The sequence below is a fragment of the Haemaphysalis longicornis genome, unplaced genomic scaffold (assembly GCF_048455015.1).
Source record: "Haemaphysalis longicornis isolate Haplotype H1 unplaced genomic scaffold, Haemaphysalis longicornis Haplotype H1 scaffold_12, whole genome shotgun sequence".
NCBI classification, from domain to species: domain Eukaryota; kingdom Metazoa; phylum Arthropoda; class Arachnida; order Ixodida; family Ixodidae; genus Haemaphysalis; species Haemaphysalis longicornis.
Genome location: NW_027526225.1, coordinates 26,226,019 through 26,250,172, shown reverse-complemented (window position 1 = coordinate 26,250,172; position 24,154 = coordinate 26,226,019). Strand labels below are relative to the sequence as shown.

The 24,154-nt window shown below is 46.5% G+C and overlaps 1 pseudogene; it reads right to left on the bottom strand.

Moving 5' to 3' along the window:
- Positions 1-1,184: 1,184 nt before the first annotated feature.
- Positions 1,185-24,061, bottom strand: LOC144161533 (uncharacterized; annotated as a pseudogene).
- Between the last annotated feature and the right edge of the window lie 93 nt (positions 24,062-24,154).

Below are 24,154 nucleotides of genomic sequence, written 5' to 3'. Positions count from 1 at the left end.
ATATAAAACCATTATCATCATCATCATCATAATCATCATCATGATCATCATCATCATCCTATCTACGCCCATTGCAGGGCAAAGGCCTTTCCCATTAATCTCCAATTATCCCGGTCCTGTGCTAACTGCGACCAATTTATCCCGCAAACTTCTTGATCTCATCCGCCCATCTAACTTTCTGCCGTCCCCTGCCACGCTTGCCTTCACTAGGGATCCACTCTGTTACCCTTAATGACCAACGGTTATCATGCCTTCGCATTACATGCCCTGCCCACGTCCATTTATTCTTAATTTTTAATAATATGTCCTTAACCCGCGTTTTTTCCCTGACCCACTCCGCTCTCTTTTTGTCCCTTAATGTTACACCTATCATCTTCCGTTCCATTGCTCGCTGAGTCGTCCTCAATTTAAGTCAAACCCTCTTAGTGAAATATAAAATAATTACGGAAAATGGCGAACCGTGTAACGCCCTGTATTTCCACAATAGTGGATATGTATGGGAAGTTCCAAATGTGATCGCTGTAATAGCGTAAATGGAGATAATTGGTCGAACGAAATTCCGAAAAACTAAAAAATAAGAAACAATATTAAAAAATTACGGAAATGGGAAAACGTATAACGCATGGCATTTCCACAATGATGCATATTTCACGAAAGTTTCAAATGTAATCGTTGTAATATCGTAAATGTAGATAAATGGTATAAGTAAGTTTTGAAAAACAAAAAATAAAAAAATATATAAAATAATTACGAAAAATGGCGAACAGTGTAACGCCCTGCGTTTCCACAATAATGAAGATTTCGCGACAGTCCCACTTCTAATCTTTATAATAGCGTAAATGGAGATAATTGGTCGGACAGCATTTCGAGAAACCAAAAAATGTGTCTAGAAAAAACTCACACTCAAGAGAAGCGGCATAAGAATGCTACGCATTTGTAGATAATTCTCTGAATTTCTGCAGAACTTTTTTTGGACGTCCCGCCCTGCGAGTTTTAGAACCAACCTTAGTCGCAAAACATGAATTGATTTATAAAGCTCCTCGATGTGCTCCCAGTCAACTACACTGCCTCCGATGTGCACCTTGTGAGCTTGGACTTTGTTACCTGTTGTTTTAATGAGGTGAGGCACATCAAAGATGAAGTATATCCGTTCGCCACTAACCTCAAAAGAGGCTGTTCAGCCGTCACGCCTCGGCAGCGTGAACCACACTGGTGTAGGCCTACCACGGCGTTTACCGACATGTTGATGACAGGGAGAAGATGTACGAGTGTAATGTTTTACAACAGAAGCCGGCGTCAATGAGCGACCTATGGTAAATGCCATTGACTGAACCCATTTCCTTGAAATACCAGCAAGCAAAACAACCATGGCTCGGTCAGCAATCGTTGACGACCGTTCAGTTCCATTATCTGTGAACCGTACAGAACATCGCGAGCTGAATCATAAGCCAAGGTTTTTTCAAGGCTATCTCGTCAAAGATCAACGTGCAAACACGATCGCGCTCATTCCTATCCTGCGTGCTTGTCGCAATCAACTGAATTACCCCAGGGGTCACACCTGGTGTCATTTGAACATTGCTCACCACTGCCTTAGTGACCGCTGTGTAGGCAAGCTGAAAAGCGGCGCACGGAAGTTTAAGTGGAGGGCAAATTTTTTTGGCCATACTGGGTACCTTCTTACCTTTCACCTCGGTCTCAAACGAGTATGCGCTGACCGAAGGTTTAATACCTCCTACGAAACATGTGGGCGGATATTACGCAGGGCCCGTGGAATGCATGGTGGCAGCTTGGTCTTTTCCTTCTTGGGTCGTGCAATGGTCTTCCGGTACTTGGACACCCGGGCCTGCAGTCTCTTAATCTTCGCTCTAAATTTCTATGACTTTGAGTTCTCTAGATCGCAAATGCCGACTGGTATATCTAAACTGCGTTGTTTATGTTGCATATGATCTTCCCCCTCACTCTGATGTTTTCAAAACCTTGTCATTACCTGATTTCAATTCTCTGCTGTTGGAAACGGTTGTCTTGAAAAATTTTTGGACAAGCCAGTATAAAATCCGTATGTGCCTGCTCGTTGTCTGAGACCAAAGAATCCCTATGTTACACCCCGTTGTAATACGAGATACGGTCGAAGACTCCGTAAATATTATGTCCCTGAAATATTCAATTCACTTCCGTGGTGCTTAAATGATGTTAAAACGAAAGGTAGCCTGAAAAAAGGTCTTAGACGCATTAGTCTGTGACCGGAACCCTGTCATGTGTTTTGTGTTTTTCGTGGTGCGTTCTCACTCTCTTTTCTTCTTACTACTGTTTTCAAGCGAATTATCTGTTATTGATGGCTCTGTCGCTGTCTGCCAGGCACTGCCGTTCAAGCCCACTGCGGCTTTGGCAGGCCCGTTCCTTGTTTTGTATTTACTCGTGTCATCAATAAAGTATTATTATTATTATTATTATTATAGTCTCTCCATATATAGCCACGTAAAATGTTACCGCAGCAAGCTTACACTGTGATAGTAAGTCACTGAATATGAATTGACATCTCAGCGACAAGCGCGTTCAAATCCTCGGAATTTTTTTCGCTTAATCCCTTTAAGCGAAAAAAACACTTTTGCAACTTTTTTTGAAATCTTAAAGGAGCCATGAAGACAAAATACAAGTTGGTTTTATTAGAAAGACTGCTAACTCCCGATAACAATGATACCAATATCATTGCAATCTTCGAACAAATAACGGAGATATTAAAGAAAACGTGTGAAGCAGTCGCGACCCCCTAGCCAATATCCCGCAACTTTTCTATGACGTCACGGAACCTTGTTTGTGCGATTGACGGCCGCCTAACTGACCTGTCGCGACGACACCTGACTGGCCGTCTGTAATGGGGCCTCTAGTTCCATTTGACCGCATCACTTGAATGCTAACGTGCGGTTAACGCACTGAAAATTATGTTTTTAGTGCTGGCTCATATGACGTCACTCTTCTCATAAGACGTCACTGTGGCGTGAAATTTTAAAGTTTTTCAATACTTCTTGCATTTTTTTTTTCGTTAAAAAAACATCTTTTGTGGCTGTAAAGGAGCTGAGTGAGATACTGAATCCTAGTTCTGTCAAATTAAACGAAGTTGCATTTTCTCTTCATGGCTCCTTTAAATGCTTGCAGAAGATAGTCACCCAACACACCCAGTATTTAGATTAGGGGGTCGCAAAGTACCTCAGCCAAAAATTACTGCTCTGTGCCCATCAGATAACTTGTAAACTTGCTCAAAAGATTATTTTTTTCTCTTTCCCGGTCTTGACGTTCTTCGACGGATCGAATTACGTCACTAAGGACATATAGCGGCTGTTGGCTGGTTTTCCTTCAGTTGCAGCAATGAACGGTTTTCGATAGCAGCTTTAAAAAATAGTCACAGAAACAAAGCCGAAATGGAAGGCGTATTTGGTGTGACGAGCAAAAACCACGCAGTGCGGCTCCGTGCTGGCGACAACTATAGCTTTCGCAGTGGTTCCAGACGCGAAGGAAAGAGTGAAAGCGCTTATCGAAAGTGTTGCAGGGTCCCTTTAATACGAAGCGCATACTGTTCACTTTGTTGTCGGCTGCTTCGTAACGCGCGTCATTGTTTGGAACGGAATCTTCCGGAAGCAAGCTCGCGCCGGGTCCTGTTACGTTGTTGACAGCATTGCCGCCTACGGTGGCGGCATGCGGTCTGGCCTGTTGGCGTCTCCTTCGCGCGCTCGTGTGATCGCTTCCCCCTCGCGTGATTCGGCCGTCCGCCTCCTTTCATCTCCCACCGCGACGCACGGAGCCTGAGAGCGCAGTGAGGCCTCTGCTCCCATGGTTAGCGAAGGAAAAGGTACGCCTGCATATACGCTCCGAATTAGACAGACGAATCGGGGGCCCTACAAGAGACTCAAACGGAATGCACTTCCCCTGAAATGATGGGAGTACAGTTAAACCTCTACGTTACGAATTCCTGGATTTAACAAAGTTTTTTAATTACCACCCCCATTACCACACCCATTGGAGCCTATGTGTTTGCGACCTGTGTGTAACCAAGATGTTGTGACGGTTAACCTTGACGTAACGGATTCGCTACGCTGATGAGTCATTGTTTTTTGCACTTTTTCTAAAAAACCGGCAGGGAAACTGCACTAATTTAGCGAATTTTGCATGCACTGTTTTCACGTGAGTGCAGTGTCGGTTAGGTTCTAGCCCTTACGAAAATGCCATATATGGCCCATATATAAATTATATGTGGCCATATATAGCTATATATGTGTTCATATATGGCTATCACTTGCCATATGTGGCGGTAAATAGGGCCATATATGGCGTGGTCAGCCCATATATGGCGTAAAATATGGCCATATATGGCCCCCTATAGAACCATGTATGGCGCGTCCAACCCATATATGGCTCCAATTACAACCATATATAGCCCAGCCAACCCATATATGGCGTAAAATACGGCCATATATGGCCCCACATAGAGCCATATATGGCGCGTCCAACCCATATATGGCTCCAATTACAGCCATATATAGCCCAGCCAACCCATATATGGCGAAAATTACAGCCGTATATGGCCCGGCCAACCCATATATGTTGCCTTGTCCCACCATATATGGCGCTAGATGCTTCTTTATATGGCATGAACAACACGTATATGACACCATCAGATTTATGTATTACACGAAATGTAGCCAGATATGCATCCAGTTACTGATATACAGGGTGTCCCAGCTATCATGCACCAAGATTTAAAAAACGAGTAAAGGCGTAACTCGAAAGAAACCAGGTGCATAATGTTTGCAGTACTGTGAAGAAGCGGACAGTATTTTTTTCTTTAATGACACTTAATTAACTAATTTTAATTAATTATCTAACTCGAGTAATACTCTCCTAATCACTAAAGTGTCAATGAGGCACTTGAAGGTAACCACGAGGGGCATCTAACTGCGGTATTTTCAGCGATGAACTAATTGCGTACACATTTATTATGACTGATAAAGGAAACCCGCGAAATATGAAAAATACCACGTGACGGCGCCTCCGCGCGCACCGTAAAGCAACGCCCTCAAACAGGCTGCCTCTGAGTTAGCCAGAATGAAATAAACAAAAGAAAGAAAGAAGAAATCGCGACCGAGTTTGTTCCTTATCTGCACACGCGTCCCGGGAATCTTGCTGTTGCTGCTCCTTCCATGCATGCTATTATCAAGGTGATGCGCTGTCTTTTCGGGCGGATAACACGCGAAGCAGTTGCTTTCAATCAGCTTTGTTTGGGGACGCTGCTTTACAATGCGCGCGTAAGCGTCGTCACGTGGTATTTTTCATATTTCGCGGGTTTCCTTAATCAGTCAAAATAAATGAGTACGCAATTAGTTCGTCGCTGAAAATAGCGCAGTTAGATGCCCCTCGTGGTTACCTACAAGTACCTCATTGACACTTTAGTGATTAGGGAAGTATTTCTCTAGTTAGATAATTAATTACAATCAATTAATTAAGTCTCATTAACGAAAAAATTACTCTCCGCAACTTCACAGTACTGCAAACATTATGCACTAGGTTTTCTTCGAGTTACGCAATTTCTCTTTTTTTAAATCTTGGTGCATGATAGCTGGGACACCCTGTATACAATTAATTCATTTTGCTTGCACTGTTTCCACATGTGCGTGCGGTGTCGGTTAGGTGCTGGGCGCCTGCCTGTCGGCGTGTAGTCGCGCGGCTCAACTGCAATCTGTGATGTCGGTTCGTTGGTGCTAAGTTCTGCTGCCTAAAAAGAAAAAAAATTTTGTCTTTTCAAGACAAGCTCGCAATTTTAAATGACATCTCCGCCGACGAGAAAGACGAACGTTGCCGCCCGGTACAGTATCCCAGCTAGCACCCTGTCACCAATTATGAGTGCGAAAAAGAGCATACTCTTCGCGAAAAGGCGCTTTTTCAGCATGAGTTGCGGTTCCTCCAGAGAGAGAGAGAGATAACTTTATTACGCAACAATGTGAGAGTGGTTCCTCAGTCCAGGAGCCCATGTGCTGTGCAGGTTGCCGTAGCCGTGGTCACAAGCAGGAGCTGGTCCTCAGGTCGGCAGCTGGACAGCAGTGTCTCCTACTGCTCAGGAGAAGGGTACGGGTCCAGGGGCGGAAGGTCTGAGTTTTTGTGCACTAAAACTTCTTTCCCCGCAGTCCGTGCCACGCACGTTGCAGCGTCGAGCTGAACCTTCTCTTACTACAGAGGAGAGAGAAACATTGAAACAAATGAAACAACATGGGGCGCATGTGCAGCTTTCCCGCTTATGTCAGTCCTTTCAGCAGTGATTACTCTGTAGTTATTTAGCGAAATGTAAAGATTTGGAGCAGCTAATATTGGGGGTGAAGACTTGCTTTGTGCACAGTTTCAAGTCTCGAACGTTGCGCGACTAAGATCCAGAGCCATATCCCATACAAATGCAGGGGAAATAAGATTTGACAGCGAATTAGACAAAAAATATTCAGAATCCTGGACAGTTCTTTTACTGTTTTCATCTTCACGTTGACATCTTGCTTTATGCCGAATATCGCTTTCCTGAAGTGATTTTGCTAGGTTCCTGAGAGGTCGGAATTTTGACCGAGAACGTTGGGTATGCGTAAACTGAAGCCGTCCTTTTTCGTTGTTATTGCAGTCCGACTGTCAAGGCAGTACCCGCTAAATATGAAGTACTGTCTTCTCCGATTGTATTCCCCGGGGTCCCGAGGCTCGGCTATAAGTCAAACGGTTGTAGTGCGAGCGCGGGTTTAGAGTCTCGGTACAAGTTCGGCCCTACATCTCCCCTGGGCTGGCCTTCTTGCACCGCCTTCATCACTGAGCGCTACGAAGAGGACCCAAGTGGAGTGAGTAAAAGCACAACCACAGCGTCGCACTCTAATCGTCCACATGGTCCATCTCGCAGGAAAACAGACCAACGGAAGGCTCGCTGACGCATCTATTAATCGCGCTAGCAAGCCTTCCCTTGATGTGTTTTGTTGCGAGGTGGACCATCTGGACGATTAGACTGCGACGCTGAGGTCACGCTTTTACACGTGCCTTTGGAGTACTATCGAGTACTCGAAAACATACAGAATATGCCAGTGCGATTCGTATTAGGTAATTGGCACGCTCAACTTAGCATGAGAGAAAGTAAAAGTAAACTGAAATGGCAGGACGTGAAAGATCACAGACGAAACCACAGGTTGAACTTTTTTCGTAATATCTATCATTCGAAAACTGGAGTAGAAGGGGAGAAGTATGTCCAAGCGCCATTCTACATATCGCAAAGTGGGACCGCTAGCTTAAAGCAAATTATTAACTTTCCTTTAAAGGTGACGCCTTGCGTGATTCATTTTATTTTACATCAATACTGCAGTGTAATCATCTTCCACGTATGATTGAATTAACTGTTTATATTGACGATTTTCAGCGCGCTTTGTAGAATTATTTTGTTATTTTGTCTCATATTAAAGCTTAGTGTTATGTATCTCCCTTCTGTAATGCATGCAAAGGCAAGCAGGCACCAAATAAATAAATAAATAAATAAATAAATAAATAAATAAATAAATAAATAAATAAATAAAACAATGAATAAATAAATGAATAAAAATAACTAAATAAATAAATAAAAATAAAAAATAAATAAATAAACTTCCAGAGGCGCAAGTCTGCCTCCGATAGGTTGAGAACCCTACGCATTCAACCTTGACCAATAAAATATTTATTGCCCTATTTGTTGCAGTATGCAAGGTTACTTGTATGCATGCTACCATTGCTATGTTATTGGTTTGAAACAAATTATGTAACTCTAATTTTACGTCTTTCCTTGCGTGAACACAGAGGGATACAACTGCAGCCACCTGAAGCAGGGCGTCATTCGCAACGCGTCTATAATTTTTTGAACGTAGTATGACATTAGAAGAAAATTAAGTTCTTTTGGACTAATAAGTGGTGTGGACGTAACTCATGAAAACAACATTAAAATAGATTGAAGATGAAAGTACCTGTTCGCTCCTTCTTAGGATCAGCCCGGCGCAAGATCATCAGAAAAGTTGATCGAGTAGAAAATGTCTTTGCTAGAAAAATGAGCAAAAACTGGACATACTTTTTTGTGAAGGAGTTATATTAAATGCTCCTGAGTGTTTTGTTGAGAACCAAAACGCTTCGTAAAGGCATTCACACCGGTTTTATATACATCAAAATTACAACATCAATTGCAATTACATATACAACACCTCCTCTTTCCCCGTTTATTACAGGTAAGCCGCCCCACAGAGGAAAGCAGGACCTGGACAATACATCTATTCAAGCTCTACAAAGAACTGAATATTTTCTGTGTTCGGCAGTAAAAGACGCACAGCAATTAAATGAACAACAATTTGTGAGCACTGTTTAATAAATGAATTTTGCTGTCAACTGAGGCTGGTAATTAAGCAAGGCTGCCCTGAAAGCTTGACGGCTGGTGGTTGCGCGCGAGCTCACTTTGATGTGGCTGCATTGGACCCAAAATGCTTCTGCACTGCGCGAATGAGTCATCTGCTTGCGCGACATGCAGTGACCGGCCTCAGTACAGTTAACGTACAGTGGCTGAACTCCAATGCCCGTAGCACGGCCGTATTTCCGGCAGCTTTAGTCCGGCTGTCCTCCGGGGGTCGTACTTCGGCCGTAAACGGGTCGCTTTGGAATGGCCGGAGCCCTACGGCTGGAATCTGGCCGTATGGCCGTAAGCCGGTCGACTGGCCGACGAACACTGGCCGTTGGACAGCCATGGGAGTACGGCCGTATACGGCCAAAAGGCCCACATTTGGACATGGGCCGAACATGGCTGCCGGAAAACGGCCGGGCAGAAAATCACCGGCCAAAATACACCGCCCTGTTTTAGGCCGAACAGTCCTGTGCTGCCTGGGGAGCTTGATAATCGCCGGCAGCGCGAAATAAAACGCAGTTGTTAGTGCTTCTCTGTCCTATCAATATCCGGTTTCCTGAAGTCGTGCTTGGCGCTGAAACCAAATTGATTGATTGTAGGCTTTAACGCACCGACGCAACGCAGGCGATGAGGCCCGCCGTAGTGGAGGGCTCCGGATTAATTTTGACCCCCTGGGGATCTTGAACGTGCGCCGAAATCTCGTACACACGGGCGTTCTTGCTTTTCACCTCCACCAGAAAAGCGGCCACCGTGGCCGGGAATCGAACCTGCGACCTCGTGCTCAGCAGCGCAACGCCTTAGATGACGCTCACCGGGCGCACGGCGAGCCAACCGCTTAGTTTATGTAATAAAGTGATGTGTAGTGTGGCGATTACATACAGTAGGGTTTTGATCAAACTACACTTTGGTATTGCGCTGGACGAACTTTAGCAAGAAGCGAAAGAATGAAATAATTGCTCGGCACGCAGCAATGGCTGGTACGAGCCAAGAGAAATGAAAGACAGACGGACGGTTACCTTGCATGGGATGGGGTATCTCCCACTCACACCTTTAAAGGGACCCTGCAACACTTTCGATAAGCGCTTTTCCTCTTTCCTTCGCATCTGGAATAACTGCGAAAGTTATAGTTATCGCCAGCACGGAGCGGCGCTGCGTGATTTGCTCGTTGCACACAAGGTAACCTCCTTGGTTGCACCAGATACGCCTTCCATGTCTGCGTTGTTTTTGTGTCTTTATTTTACAGTTGCTATAGAAAAGCGTTCATTGCTGCAATTGAAGGATAACCGGCCAACAGGCCCTAAATGGCCTTCATGACGGAATTCGAGCCGTCGAAGAACGTCAAGACCGGGAAAGAGAGAAGAATCTCGAGCGAGTTTACAGTTTATCTGATGGGCATAGAGCAGTAATTTTTGGCTGAGGTACCTTGTGACTCGCGAATCTAAGTGCTGGGTGTGTTGCTTGATTACGTTCTAAAGCATTTAAGATTTCAAAAAAAAAGTTGCAAAAAGTGTTGCAGGGTCCCTTTAGGTGATTAACTGTTTCTCCCCACCTTCAATAGAGAGAAAAGAATGCAGCCATCGTCATCTACTTCTGGACATTAAGATTCAGATTTCGGGTTTTCTACACGCCGATGCTGCACCTGGGGTTTGAGGAGCGCTGTAGTAATGGTCTTCTCATTAATTTGGACCACCCGGAGAACTTTAATGGGCGTCTAAACAGGGAGGGACACAAGGGCGTTCTCGCTTTTCACCTCCGTCAGAAAAGCCATCACCGCGTCCGGGAATCGAACCCGCTTACTTGGGCTCAGCGGCACAACGCCCCAGTCACTGAGCCTCTGCGGCAGGTTGTTCCATACTGATGGAACGAGAACTTTTACGAGCTATGAAAAGAAGCTTAAATGCCAATTCCAGGGGCGGCAAGCCCGCTGCATGCCTAAGGAGCGCGTGGAGGAACATGTTTGCTAACGATACAACATCGTTCGGAAGGACCTGCGTTGCAGAAAGCCCCGCAGCAGGTAAACGATGCAAGTAACGCAACAGACGCGGGGGAACGGGACTGGATATAATGACAAACATTTAACTAAGTGGAGTAGCGGTATGAGAAGATTAGGTGGCAAAGAGACCGAATAGGAACGCCTGAAAGTCGTTGGAGTGAACCAAGCTTCTTTCGCCGGACAACACGATTATGGTGACGATGTCAATTGACCTGGTTACATGACCTTTACATTGAAGAGTTCATGAATTGCTTTTCTTTTTGCCAACTACTGCTTTCGAGGTTTTTTTTCTCGGGTTTTTAATTGCGAGTGCTGTCGTTGCAAAAACCACCTGCGTACCTGCCTACATTTTATGCTCCTTCAATCCTTCCGACAAAAGTTGCAAACTACCGATTTCTTTTACTTTTTTTTTCTTTTCAACGATAACGTCGGTAACATTGTCCAACATCCAAATCATGGGCCGGATTACTTGAAACCCAGCCGCGTTTGTCGGCAACGCAGACCTTTCGTCAAGTTCGGCGTCGTCAGCTAGGCGTCGGCTACGGGCCAGTGACTACGCTAATGCAATGCGCGATGACGGCGGCAGCGACGACGAAACACGATAAAAGTACAAACGACGCACACGGACTCGTAAAGCACGCAGAAAATGACATCCGCCATCTTTCTTGCCTGCATGCGCGCCCGAACGCGACGCAGACGACGCTTTCTCGAGCGCTTAGCAGACGATAAAAGCTACATCCGCGAAGCGCTCGGAGTTTGCAGACGGGGCGCGCTTGTGGGAGCAGACGATCTATATATCCGTGACCGTTGCACGCTCTGCGAACGCAGAAAGCAAGCGACGTGCGAGCAGACGATACACATCCGCAACCGCGCCTCGCAGAAACGGGCGGAACGCATCCAAACGACGCCAAAAGCAGCCAAGCAAAGATTGGGCCGCGCGAGAGATGATACCGGCTGGTACCTGCCCGGAGCGGAGGAGGCGCCGCCGAACATTTTGCTCCCCCCCTCCGCATACCAGCGGCCCGGCGCCATGGCCGGGGGCCACATAGATGCGGGCCTGCAGGTTGCACGGGCGCGGCGAAAGCGTGCTCCGGGAGCCTTTCGGGCTTCCAGAGCGCTGGCGCGCATAACTTCGCCATACATCGGGGTCACGGGCGTCGCGTGACGTCATTCGTGACGCGCGTGGTGCGTTTCGTACCGGCTGTTTGTATGGCGGCCGGAAAAGGACTTGGAAAGCGAGCTGCCGTGCGTGATTATCAGAGTTTACGGCCAGGTCCGTGGACCACGGACCTCCTTTTGCACGCGATACGGCGAAAAAGCGCGAAGTGCTCCATTTTTCTGCCCGGTTTAAACCTCTTGCTTAGGCAGATGACGAGAACGGTGTACTTCAGGCGTGGAAGGTGTGTTTGATAACCGGGTGGATAAAAGTAAAAGTGATGCAGGCACTTCGTGTTTGGTCGGTTAGAGATCTGACTTCTGTGAACTTAATTCGCCGCTGAGTTTGCTCAAGATGTCGTAAAATGCTTTCCGAAATCGCCTTTGATTCAACTTGCTCTCATCAGCTGGTCGGAAAGATTCAGTCATTTCAAACTAGGTCCGTCAAGTTTCCTTGTAGGCAATTCCGACGGGTTTTTTTGCCGGAGCAGGGACGGATGTAGTACCTGAGAATACTTAATATCGCCCTGTAGGATTAGGCTTTATTGTTTGGTCTTCTATCGCTTAGTTGATTGCTACTTTCTTGACGGGATTCTTGCGAGTTATCCTTTCTTCTCCAAAATTCTTCCTCGTGAAGGAGAAATTTATCTCGGCGAATGACACCCCGAGGATGAAATTTACCTGATATTCGAAACATTTCAACAAAAGGTTTCACAACTCACACTTGTACCTTTTCTGGTGCTGTTTTAACGTCCCCAGCTAAATAAAACTGCGACAAAGTAGTTTCCCGGCAAGCTGAGGGTTCTAGAATTGTACAAGGATTGTAGCCCCCTCCGAATAGTAACACAGCTCCGCGCGAATTGTCTTGTTACCGCACCGTCCTTATTAAACGAAGTAGGGACACCACGTTCCTGATGAAAGAGCGCTCCGTCCTCGTCGACATTTTTGGTTGGAATGTAACAGAAAATACAGTTCCACAATGAGCTACGAGAAAGGAAATCCCGCAGGAAAGGACCTCACGTGTATTTGTCCGTTTAAAATGGTATATTCACATATTTTCTGCGGTCACTGTTGACTAATTTCGTGAGTCATTCACCTTGCGCCTTCACAGCGATTCATTACATTAATTGGAAGGAGAGACGCGAAGACAGGAACAGCGTTGAATAGAGAGCGTTTTCAAGCTCGCAGTGCAGTAGTCAGGTTCCATCGCTCTCTCCACAGTGGTGACGTGGAATTTTCCTCTCATTTTGCTCGGTCGTCGCAGGGGGTTGACCTGGGCGCCGTCTAGCCCTTCTTGAGATCGTTACCCCCGCAAAATGAGTTTGACGCACCCGTTCTGTCTGCCAACCCCCAATTAACGCTGTTCACTCGATGACTAAACGGGTCCTACAGGCGAGGGAGAAACGTATTTGTATCGGCGGAAGAAGCTCGCCCGGTTCACAAGTGCGCCACACTCAGTGGCCACGGCTGCGTGACGGAATAGAAAGTGAAGAAAAGGTGAAAGCGTGTGCCGTCGTGCACATTCCGGTCGTGGGTTTGTGTTCCCCAAACATTGCAAAAATCGTTGGCTAACCTTTAAAGGGCGAACAGAAATCAAGTACAGGATTTTGGCCGCGCGAGCAATGCTTTTGCAATTGATGGTAGGCTGCGCGTATGTTTGCAGCTGTCGGAAGGGGAGTTCGTGTATAGCTGCCACTTGTAATGATGGAAATAAAATTGCGCTAAAACAACAGGATGTTCCTCTTGGAGGTGGAAGCGCTCATACAACAGGGACGAAAAAAGAAAAAAAAACAAGGTTGACACGGCGGTGTTTTTTCTACTTTCGTCGCGGTTGTGTGAGCGCTTCCACCTTCAAGATGAACAGCTACCAACTGGCCCAATTGCCCGTTCCACTGAACAACAGGATGACCAGAAGAAGACACAGCACACAGCTCCGTTGTAAAGGCTCACCACCGTAGGCAATTAAAACATGTTGCAAACGAAAGGGAAAAAACGACGAAAAGGCGATGGGCCGGAAGGCATGTCGTCTGCGTGCGAGCATAGGATGGCCATTTTCGGCAGAAGTTACTTGCTATATCGAAGAGCTCTGATTTTCGGAAAGTGAGGGTTCGTAACAAGATATTGTGGAATCGAACTTCCGCTTACAATAATCTTGCTAACCGCGTAAAATGAACTGAAATCCTCAACGTGCGTACGCGAGTAAATACAGGGTGGTGCGACGATAATTGGAACACTTTAAACATTTTCCCTGAGCGAACCGCCGCCCTGTTCGCGCTCAAATCGCGCACGAAGGTTGCCTTTTGTGGTCTATTTCGTTTGACACCGGGAACAATTACGGAACTTACCCGTTTATTCTGAAAATAAATAGGAGCAATTTTCGCCTATGGGAAAACGGCGGCCAGTTTGGACGTGCGAGTATAGTGCCTAGAATATACCAGTATATTCTAGGCACTATAGTGCGAGCCAGCGCAAGTTGATCTTGGAACGACGACGCCACCTGGAGTATGCAGAGCGAAGCGCACGTTTAGCATTCACGGTAGGAAGGAGCCAAATGGTGTAGCAGAAGATTATAAAATCTCTTTCGTCCCTAGTTTACGATTTGCTTGATTCCTAGTTGGCGTGTTTGCTTGATCTTTATTGTTTCTCTTGATGTGGAAACATTTAGGGTGGTCTCTTATTGTACGAGCTTCTATTGTACGAAGGTTTTTTGTTTCTCTCGACGTACAAACATAGTGCGATAGTTGTAACTTTTTAGTCTGCAATGTGTTTTTTTCTACTGTGCCACGGTTTTTGTTTAAAATGATCTTGCCGATACTTGTTCATGTATGTATATATGTATGTATGTGTATGTATTTGTTTATATATTTATACTTTTTGTGTGTGTGATGGTAATTGATATGTATTCACCCTTACCATGTGAAGCATGTAGTACCTTTCCCTTCTGCCCTCCTGCTTGGTACTTAGAGGACTGCAGTGTGTACTAAATAAAAAAAAAAACATCACAAATACTTGCATAACAGCTGATACCAATCATAATAAAATATTCCCATGGTTCATCATTGCCAATAAACCTTGGATTATGCATGCGGCATTGGATTAGGCAGGCGGCAGGCTTTCCCGCAATACATCGGCGCGCAGCGGTGGCGCGGGTGTCGCTTGCGACTCCCACGCGAGCTCGGGCGTCAGAGTTTCATACAATAACAACTCTATGACCGTGGCAGAGTGGACCAGCTCCACGCATGCATGCCCAACGTTTATAGATACTTTTAAATGTTGTGCATGCCGTTGGAGCCGAAAGCGCCACATTGGGCGCTGCGGGCTGCGGTGTCACCGAACTTCAAGTCCGTGACAATCGCTGCCCGCACTTGCTCGCTTCGCTGGGTTCACCGTTATTCGCTTGTATCCGTGCATGGAGGAAAGTATCCATGCTTGTCCCCGCTCTGTCGAAAACGCCGAGTACTCCGTGCCGCTTCCGAGCACGAGCGAAGCCGTCGCTGCCGTGGCCCTGCTACGGCGTTACTGCAGTGCCATTGAGGGTAGAGGTCTTGTGCTTGTCGACTGTTTAGATACCGTGGTGGAGCAAGCAGTCACCAGCAACGCGTTGTGCTCCAAGAAGCAGGCTACACTCACGCAGTTCTTCCGCCCCAATAAATAAATGTTTTATTTCTGGGAAATTTTCGTATCAATACTGAACTGCAGGGTGGTAAGAGCTCAGGGTTAGCTCGTGACTCCGTCGGCAAGAATGCTCTCATATATTTTTTTTGCTTCACTATCTCTATCGAATTTTTGCTATATCGAACTACTTTACAATCCTCGCGCTGTTCGATATCAGCGGGCTTTACTGTATTATTATTCCACTAATATCATCCCACTACGAAGTGGGAAATTATCCCATTAATATTATCAAACTAATATTATCCCACTATGAAGAGGGCATACTATCCCACTATAATTATCCCACTATGATGTGGGCATATTATCCCACTATTATTATCCCACTATGAAGCTGGCTTATTATCCCACTATTATTATCCCGCAATGAAGTGGGCGTATTCCACTACTATAATATTATGTCCCGTTACGCCATTCATTTCGCAAAACCTGAGAAACAGTGCGTGCCGCGTGACACCTGAACGTGATGACACGCGAGGAGACCAAGCGCGCACCACCCACGCAGAACCGTGATTGTAGGGAAGCCGTGACGCGTGGCAGTGTGCTTGCTGATGTAACTTGCGCAGAAATGACCGCGTATCTGCTCCTTTCGTTGTCAATGTCGCCGAAAGACGATAGTCGACTGGCGCCCCTGCCAAGTAGAGGCCTGCCTTCTCTTCCCCGCTTACCTCTTTCGTCTCGTTCCACCCACGATAACACGCTAGAGGTTTGCTGAAATCAATTTAAATCTACCGCATTACACTGCTCCAGGCCCGGTCCCTCGATGCCAGCACTGCCGTACGGCGGAGACGCGCGCAAATTGAGGCACCCTACTACAACTTTTATAGAATCACGTTGCCCTACTGCACGAGTGTGCCATACGGAACGTGTATCCCATATAGTGGAACCTTTCGTTGCCATTACCGTTTGATTTCTTAAATGCCGCCGGGAGGTAGCGCTGGCGACAGCAGGTGATGGTTTTCTGCCGTTGATATAGTCTCTCATTTGCTATCGGAAAAACCAAGCATCCATAAATTTTTAATCAAAGAACGCTGCAAATATCACGTATTTATTGAATTTCAGCTTTATATTTGCGTTTTGTCTTGTTCGTTTTCAAAAATGTTGACAAGTATCAACACTGACCCCGGACTTCGGCGTTTAGATTTGGCGGAGGGAATATAAGACTGTCGCGCATGCAGCTTCAGTTTCACTTTGGCCGGGAGGCTGGATCGAGCCACAGACAGATAGATAGACGGACAGATCAAAATTTTTGCGTTTCTAGAAAGTCTGTAGTCTTTAAAAACACGCAGAAACAATGTGTAGCATAAAAGAAAGCGTCGAAGTAACTCGTTTCAAAAGACGCGAAAGCGAAGAAAGAGGTGCAAATACGATGTTGCATTTAAGAAGTTGTTAATAACTACCGCCAGGCTTTCACCTTAAAGGCGTGTAAGCAGACTTCGCTACCTCGAGGAATTTTTTGCGGGTAATTATGAGCGTGTGCGTGTGTTTGTCCGATGTTTTTTTTTAAATTCTCACTATTTTCTAAGCATTTGACCCTCATCACATATCCACCAATTGGCGTATTCATGGGAGGTTGTGGCCGTTATTACGCCAGGGTGGCCAATTCTGCTCTGGCGAGGGAGTGCGTTATTAGTAATGATCGCCGGGAGCAGGCCGAACGGAAAGCCTCTTCCTGCAATTCCATCAACACGCGGATTTTTTTAATACGGTGGGAGTTATGCGGCACCGGGATTCGAACCACGGCCCTTCTGCACGCGAAGTGGATGCTCTACATTTACGCCACCGCGGCAACCCGCAAAGGATATTCAACAATGGCTTTCGTAAAGGGTTTCGTAAAGGATTTTGTACAGGGTTTCGTAAAGGGTATTCAACAATGGACCATATTCACACTATCGATCAGGTGATAGAAAAATGCGCGGAGTATAATTAATCCCTATATATATTCCCTTACAATCCCTTCATATATTATGAGAAAGCATTTGTATCGGTCCAAACCTCAGCAGTCATTCAGGCATTGCGGAAACAGAGTGTGGAGGAGCATAATGTAAGAATAATAGAGGATACCTACAATGGGCCCACAGCTACCATCATCCTCCATAAGGAGAGCAGTAAAATACCTATAAGGAAGGGCGTCAGACAACGAGACACAATCTCTCCAATGTTATTCACAGCATGTTTACAAGAAGTATTCAGAACATTGGATTGGGAGCAGGTGGGAGTAAGGGTTAATGGAGAACACCTCAGTAACCTCAGATTTGCTGATGACGTTGCCTTGCTAAGTAACTCGGGGGACCAATTGCAAAGCATGCTTTCCGCACTGGGCGAACAGAGTAGAACCGTGGGCCTGAAAATTAATATGCAGAAAACTAAAGTAATGATCAATAACCTGGGGACAGCACAGCGGTTTGAGATAGGTGGCGAGGCAGTGTAAGTGGTAAGCGAATATATCTACTCAGGCCAAGTTGTGACCCCAGATCCCAACCGCGAGGTAGAGATAATTAGAAGGATCAGAATGGGGTGGGGTGCATATGGCAGGCATTCTCAGATAATGAATAGCAGCGTACCATTGTCGCTGAAGGAGAAAGTGTATGACAGCTGCATCTTACCGGTACTCACCTACGGGTCAGAAACTTGGGGGCCCACTAAAGGATTCAACTTAAATTGAGAACCACTCAGCGAGCAATGGAACTAGAGATGATAGGGGTAACATTAAGGGACTAGAAGAGAGCGGAGTGGGTCAGGGAACAAACGCGTGTTAAGGACATATTAGTAGAATTTAAGAAGAAGAGATAGATGTCGGCAGGGCATGTAATGCGAAGGCAAAATAACCGTTGGTCATTAAGGGTTACAGAGTGGATCCCTAGAGAATGCAAGCGTTGCAGGGGGCGGCAGAAAGTTAGATGGGCAGATGAGATCAAGAAGTTTGCGGGGATAAATTGGTCGCAGTTAGCACAGGACCGGGGTAATTGGAGATTAATGGGAGAGGCCTTTGCCATGCAGTGGGAGTAAATAGACTGATGATGATGATGATGACATGTCCACCAACCATATGATGTGGCAAGCCCAGCATTGTGGGGGCTGACCTCTTCCGTGTCAAAGAATTCTCTCTCTCTCTACGTGCGATGAGCGTTGGTGAACAGCGAAGAGAAAAATGTGAACAGTAGCCGGCTTCTTCACACCACCTGAGTCCACCAAAAACCAAAAATAGGACTATCGAGGGTAGCATCATTTTCGAAGATATATACGGCTTTCGGTAAGCTCGATCGATATCGTTTATCAGAAGCATAACTGCTAGCCAACCCTGAGTAAACTGGTTCGCGTTATCTCGTTTGCAGGTGATGTCTTTCCAGGGGAAGAACCAAAATAAGAAGCAACGGGGCATGCAGTAAGATCACTGGAACGAAGTAAAAATAACGGGCCTACGCAATACATCCGTTGAATCAGCTCTGCTCGAAATTCCGCGCCATTCATTTTCTGGGCTCCCTTATCTTTGGCCTTGATTTTCCGATTGTGTTTATTGGAATTGGTCGTGGCTCTTGGCGGCTGTAGTCCGGTTGGGTGGCCAAAAGCGGGTACTTAGTGTCCTTCTTCTTTTGTAGCTTTTTCTTAATGCTGAATTTATTTGATGCCGGAAGTGGCGGCGCGATATTGGAGGGAAGAGTCGCCATAACGTCTCCTCCACTTCGTACGATGCTTCCTTTTCGGGGGCTTTCGATATCGCTCCATTTGCCGCGGTAGCTACGTGAGGGAATTTTTCGTGTGCCAGAAACTTCCGGATGACGTGTGCGCATGCGCGCAATGTGCCTGTCGACTCCATGCAGACCTGAAAGAACCTGCGCACCTGTGCTGCATACGTGGATTGTTGGATGGAGCGCGGCGCTGCAAAGAACCACGACACGGCTTCAGAAAAAGAAACGTTCGGTTTTTTTTGCCATCTTACTTCAAAAAATGCGGCTTTGTCTTTGACCTATTGCCATTTGATTTCGCACGAGGAAAGCTTCGCGTTCAACCACCGCCGTCGTTAGTCGGAGGGGTGCGTGATTTTTCTGTCTATTTTTGCACGTTCATGCGCCCCTCGTCAAGTCCAAACGCCTCCCACCGTGTCAGAATGGTGAAGTTGTATAGACGTCGGCTTCAGAACGCGAGCGACCCAGGCTCGGTTCCGATCGTGGAAAGGTTTTTAAAGGAGCCATGAAGAGAAAATGCAAGTTGGTCTTATTCGAAAGATTTCGTGTTTTATAGTGCCCCCAGCGCTTGTCCGGATACAAACGGTGCTTTATTCACTGAGAAATTAAACAATTTAGGTTAAAATTTTGATTTTCCCGCTCAATCGTGCGTTTTCGTGGTCCCAAGTGACATCACTGAAACCGACCGCTCTGCAGCCTAGAGTACCTTCATTCACGCATCCGCCGTACAGGGTAGAGACACGTATACGCTGGCGCCGCCATTTTCGGTTGCTCGCTCGCCGCCGAAGCAAGTCATTGTGTCAAAACCACGCTAAAATTATCGCCGCAACGCGGTTTACTGAAGAAGTTTGAATCATATTGTCTGTTTCGCGTTGCTAGGTCTCGTGGGAAACGAAAAGAATAACGCGTTGAGCCCGTTGGCCCAATTGCGGCGGCACGGGACCGTTCAAAGGTTGTCTCCACCCTGTACAGCGGTGTTGGTTTGTTCCCGCGTTTCTTTACGTTCCGTAACCTAGATGGCGCCACCATACCGTGGCAAGCGTTTGGTTTGTTTTTGCCCGCATTTAAACCTGGCTTGTTTTTGTTCTGGGAGAAAATATTCGTTCCCTGAAACAGTGCTCGCTCGACAAATGGGGTCACGTAAGACACCGTTGCTTGCGTCAATCGGCCAGTGTCGTCTGAGACAACCCCAAGCCCCGTAGTGCTGTGCAGCGAAACCAAGCATGCTGTGCGCAGTACGAACAGCAGAACGCATCAGTACTTCTATGTTTACATGTGCTTTCGTAACTTCCACTGTTTGTCCCATCATTCTTATTGCTTTGTAAAGAATGTGCCCTAAATTTAAGCGCAAATCGCTCGTTCGTCTAGTTTGTAAGTTCTACCTAATTTGCGTCTGCTTCTGCCAGCCTCCGCCAATCGCAGAGCTTAGCTCATGTGACGACATAGGTTCTGTTGCGGGAAATGAGCTGGTGGGTCGCATGACCATTCCCGTTTTTCCTAATTATGTAGCTTATTTGAGCGAAGTTTACGTTAAAAGTGGTGTCAGTATGATTCTAACGAGACAATCTTTTGAATGAACCAAACTTGTGTTTTCTCTTCATGGCTCCTTTAAAGACGATAGTCTTTCTTGGGCTACTTACACCCAGAAATTTTGGTCTTTCTGTATGTCTTTCTGTCTTTCTGTCTGTCCGTCTGTCTGTCTGTAACTCGATTCAGCCACCCGGCCAAAGTAAAATACTTACTGCGCAATAGTCTTACATACTCACACCCACATGTAAGCGTGTAAGCCCGGTTTATATGTTCATACTTGTCAACTTTATTGATCAAGAACAGGACATTACGCATTTATAAGACAGGAAATTAGTACACAAAGGATATTTACAGTGTTCTTTTATTAAAAATTCCTGGATGCTTGGTTTTTCGATAGCAAATGGTATTCTACATCTACTGCAGAACAACGCGTACCGCCTGCTGTTGCCCGCGCCACTTCCTGGCGGCATATGAGAAATCATGCGGCAACGGCAAAGAAAGGTTCCACTAGCTAAGTTTCAGGTTCTGCTTGGAACGCACGTGGAGCACGGCAACGCGGTTCTAGAAACTTTGAAGTCGGCCGCCTTGATTCACGCGCGTCTCCGCCGTACTGCAGCGCTGGCATCGAGGAACCCCGCCTGCAGCAGTGGAACGCGGTAAATTCAAATCGCCTTGAGCAAACCTTTAGTGTGTTTACCTTCGGATGAGCGCGACGGAACAGCAATAGCATGAGAGGTGAGCGGGACAGCAAAAGGGGAATTTCCTTGGCAAATGTAGACAAAGACTATCGTCTTTCGACGACATTTGCAATGAAAGGAGCAGATACGCGGCCATTTTTTTTCTTTCACTTCACCCACTATCATTCTAATGATCGTCAAATAAAGTTGGCTTTCCTGCAGGGTAGTTTTGACATGACATGCGCTGTCAGCGGGACATAGAATGGTTCACTTTAAAACTACATTTTGTGAAGAAGTCAATAAGAAATAAGTGACAAACGATGTGTTTATGGGGAATCGCCGACGCTTTGAACGACGTCCATCGAAGGGTTCACAAAGTGGAAGAGGAGGAGCAGGTTTGGTTTTCCACCCTGAATGTCAGTGGTGGGTTGCCAAACTCCGCTTCAGAATTCGGGCGGCGCTAGCGCCCCTGCTCCGTAAAAGCTGAGGGGCAAGTCGACGCGCGCGGCACCTAGGAGACAAAAACTGAACTTCGCTAGACTATTAATTTTCAAAATATTTTTGTAAAATAAAGATTGCTGTTTAAATTAAAATGCATTAATAACGTGAAATTTACGTGTGTTTTTGCGGCTTTTTTATGACTTACAGCAGCAGCCGCAAGCACTTGAGTACTACTTCAATGTTCTGCCGACAGACGACAGGCTAGTCAACTTCCACCGTGCTTGCCCCGGCGCAGGGGGCAACCGAAGACCGGCTTTTGGTACATGGGGCCTATGGGGAGTTTCGCAACTGTATATATCTAGTAACTCTGCTCAGCCCTTCCTCTTGCAAATAGTGTAAATACTGTAAATACATTTTCTACCACATCTTCGTGTGGCAACAATATCGTCACCTGCAGCGCATATTGATTGGATGGTTGTTTTTTGTGCTAAGGGTAGCCTGCATTCCATTACTGAAGTGTGCTCCCAGAATGCACGCGAGCCCGTATGAGTTCTGCGCCGGATTTCTTTGCTGTCGTCGGGATGAGCATTGACGACCTGGCAAGGTCGCCCACTTCTTCAAGCATATAACTAACTGTGTTCGAAAAGAAGATTCCCGCAGAGCTTCTTGACGTTACTTTCTATTTGTTCGTATTCATCTTGAACCGAATGACCGTGCTTTCCGAAGGCTTTTTTTGTTGTAGCTCTTCTGCAAACTCAGCGAAATATTCTACCTCATCTGAAAGTCTCAAGTCGCACAAATATTCCCTATTTGCCACTAATTCCGACATATCCCAGTCGAGCTCCCTGAATATCTCTTCGGGACAGGCTATAAACTATTTTAGACAGACAGTGGCTCTTTGTTCCTGTCCTTCCCTAGTCAGGAAATTTTCACACTTCTTGTAAATACAGTCGAACCTAGTTATAACAAAGAAGTATAGGGCAACAAATTAGTTCGTTATATTCGATATTCGTTATATCGAATGGACAGTCTGGACAATCTGGACAATCTGGACAATGTGGACAATCTGGACAAATGGACAATCTGGCTCGCGCAAAAATACATCCTACAAAAATGCATTTTTTAGGCTTCTAACCCACTAAAAACAAGGTAACCTTACCTTTCTCCTTGCCGCATTTCAAGCTGAATCAGCCGGAACATAAGTACATGCAATTGGTTCAGTTGCCAAAACAGGCCTGGGTCTTTATTTTTGATGAAGGATGTGATCTTCATCTGGTGGCTACTCGCAGCACTGAGCGGGATGCAGTTTTCCACAGTGTACACGAACAAAAGGGCCTTTATACTTCTGCAGTTTCGGATGCCGGAGGGTTTTTACAAGTAGCTTTTCAGCCTCCTTGTCAAATATTTTTTCGTTATATCCGATATCGCGCGCGGCTCACGGTTTCAGTTCCGTTGTAAAACAATAAGTGCCACTGAAATAAAGCGTGACCAACCAAAGATCGTATCTAGTTCGCTATAGCCGGTACTTCGCTATATCAGTGTTCGTTATAACGAGGTTCAACTGTATTATCCTGACGTCACGTTTCTTGTGGTCACGCAGGATTATTATGTAAGGCACTTCCACTCCACGGTTTTTCGATGCTTCCAATACTGCGATGGTGACTCCAGGATCAAGCGCGCCTTAACCAATAGAAATTCAAGCAGCGGGGCGTCTAATCGGTCGAGTTGGTTGACTTCCTTTAGGGGAAACGGCGCGAAACAACGAGGAAAAGAATTGGCGGAAAACAAACAGGAAAGCTGCTGTCCTGTTTGTTTTTGCACCAACTCTTGCCCCTGTTGCTTCTCGCTGTTTCCCGTCGTCCACGGCCAGCAGATTCGCTGCCAGTTTTCGTTTGCAGCTATCTCGTCTCATTTTGTCGATGTACTTTATGCAGTGTTCTTAACTAGCTTTCGTACGGTGCAATCCCACTTGCGTTTATAATTTAAAAGACACTGTTGGTGTCCGTTATGTACGTCGAGTGCCTCCTGCAGGCACAGCATACTCCTCCCCCCCCCCCCGGACACTTTCGGAGAAGCGTCTCGCACCGCCACGGCGAACCGCCCTCCCCTCACAATTTCGACGACGGTCTCTTCCTTTGCTTTCTTTCACTCTTCGGTCTAGCCATCGTTCGCTCGGTTACAACGACGGCGATGCCGCTCAGCCCAGGAACGGGCACCAAAGGGCTGCGCCCTAAAATGCCATCTTGAGTCCCAGAACCACCCACGTGGCAACCAGGCACGCAGGACAACACCCCCATCACTCTTAGCGGCCAGCCGCTCCCGTGGTGCCTGAGTCAAATACACGGGGCTCCTCATTGACTACCGGCTGACCTGGATCCCAGCGATGAGGGCGCTCCAACAGCACACGGCGGTAGTCCAGCGGGGCGTGCGGAGGCTGCTGGCAAGATTCCAAGGCGTCTCGCACTCCGAGGCCCGGCGACTGTTTCATGGAATGGCGCCCTCGGCCGTCATGTATGGTCTGCCTCTGGTACACCTGCAGCCACTGCGGTAGAAGGAGCTGGAGATGGACTAGCGCCGGGCG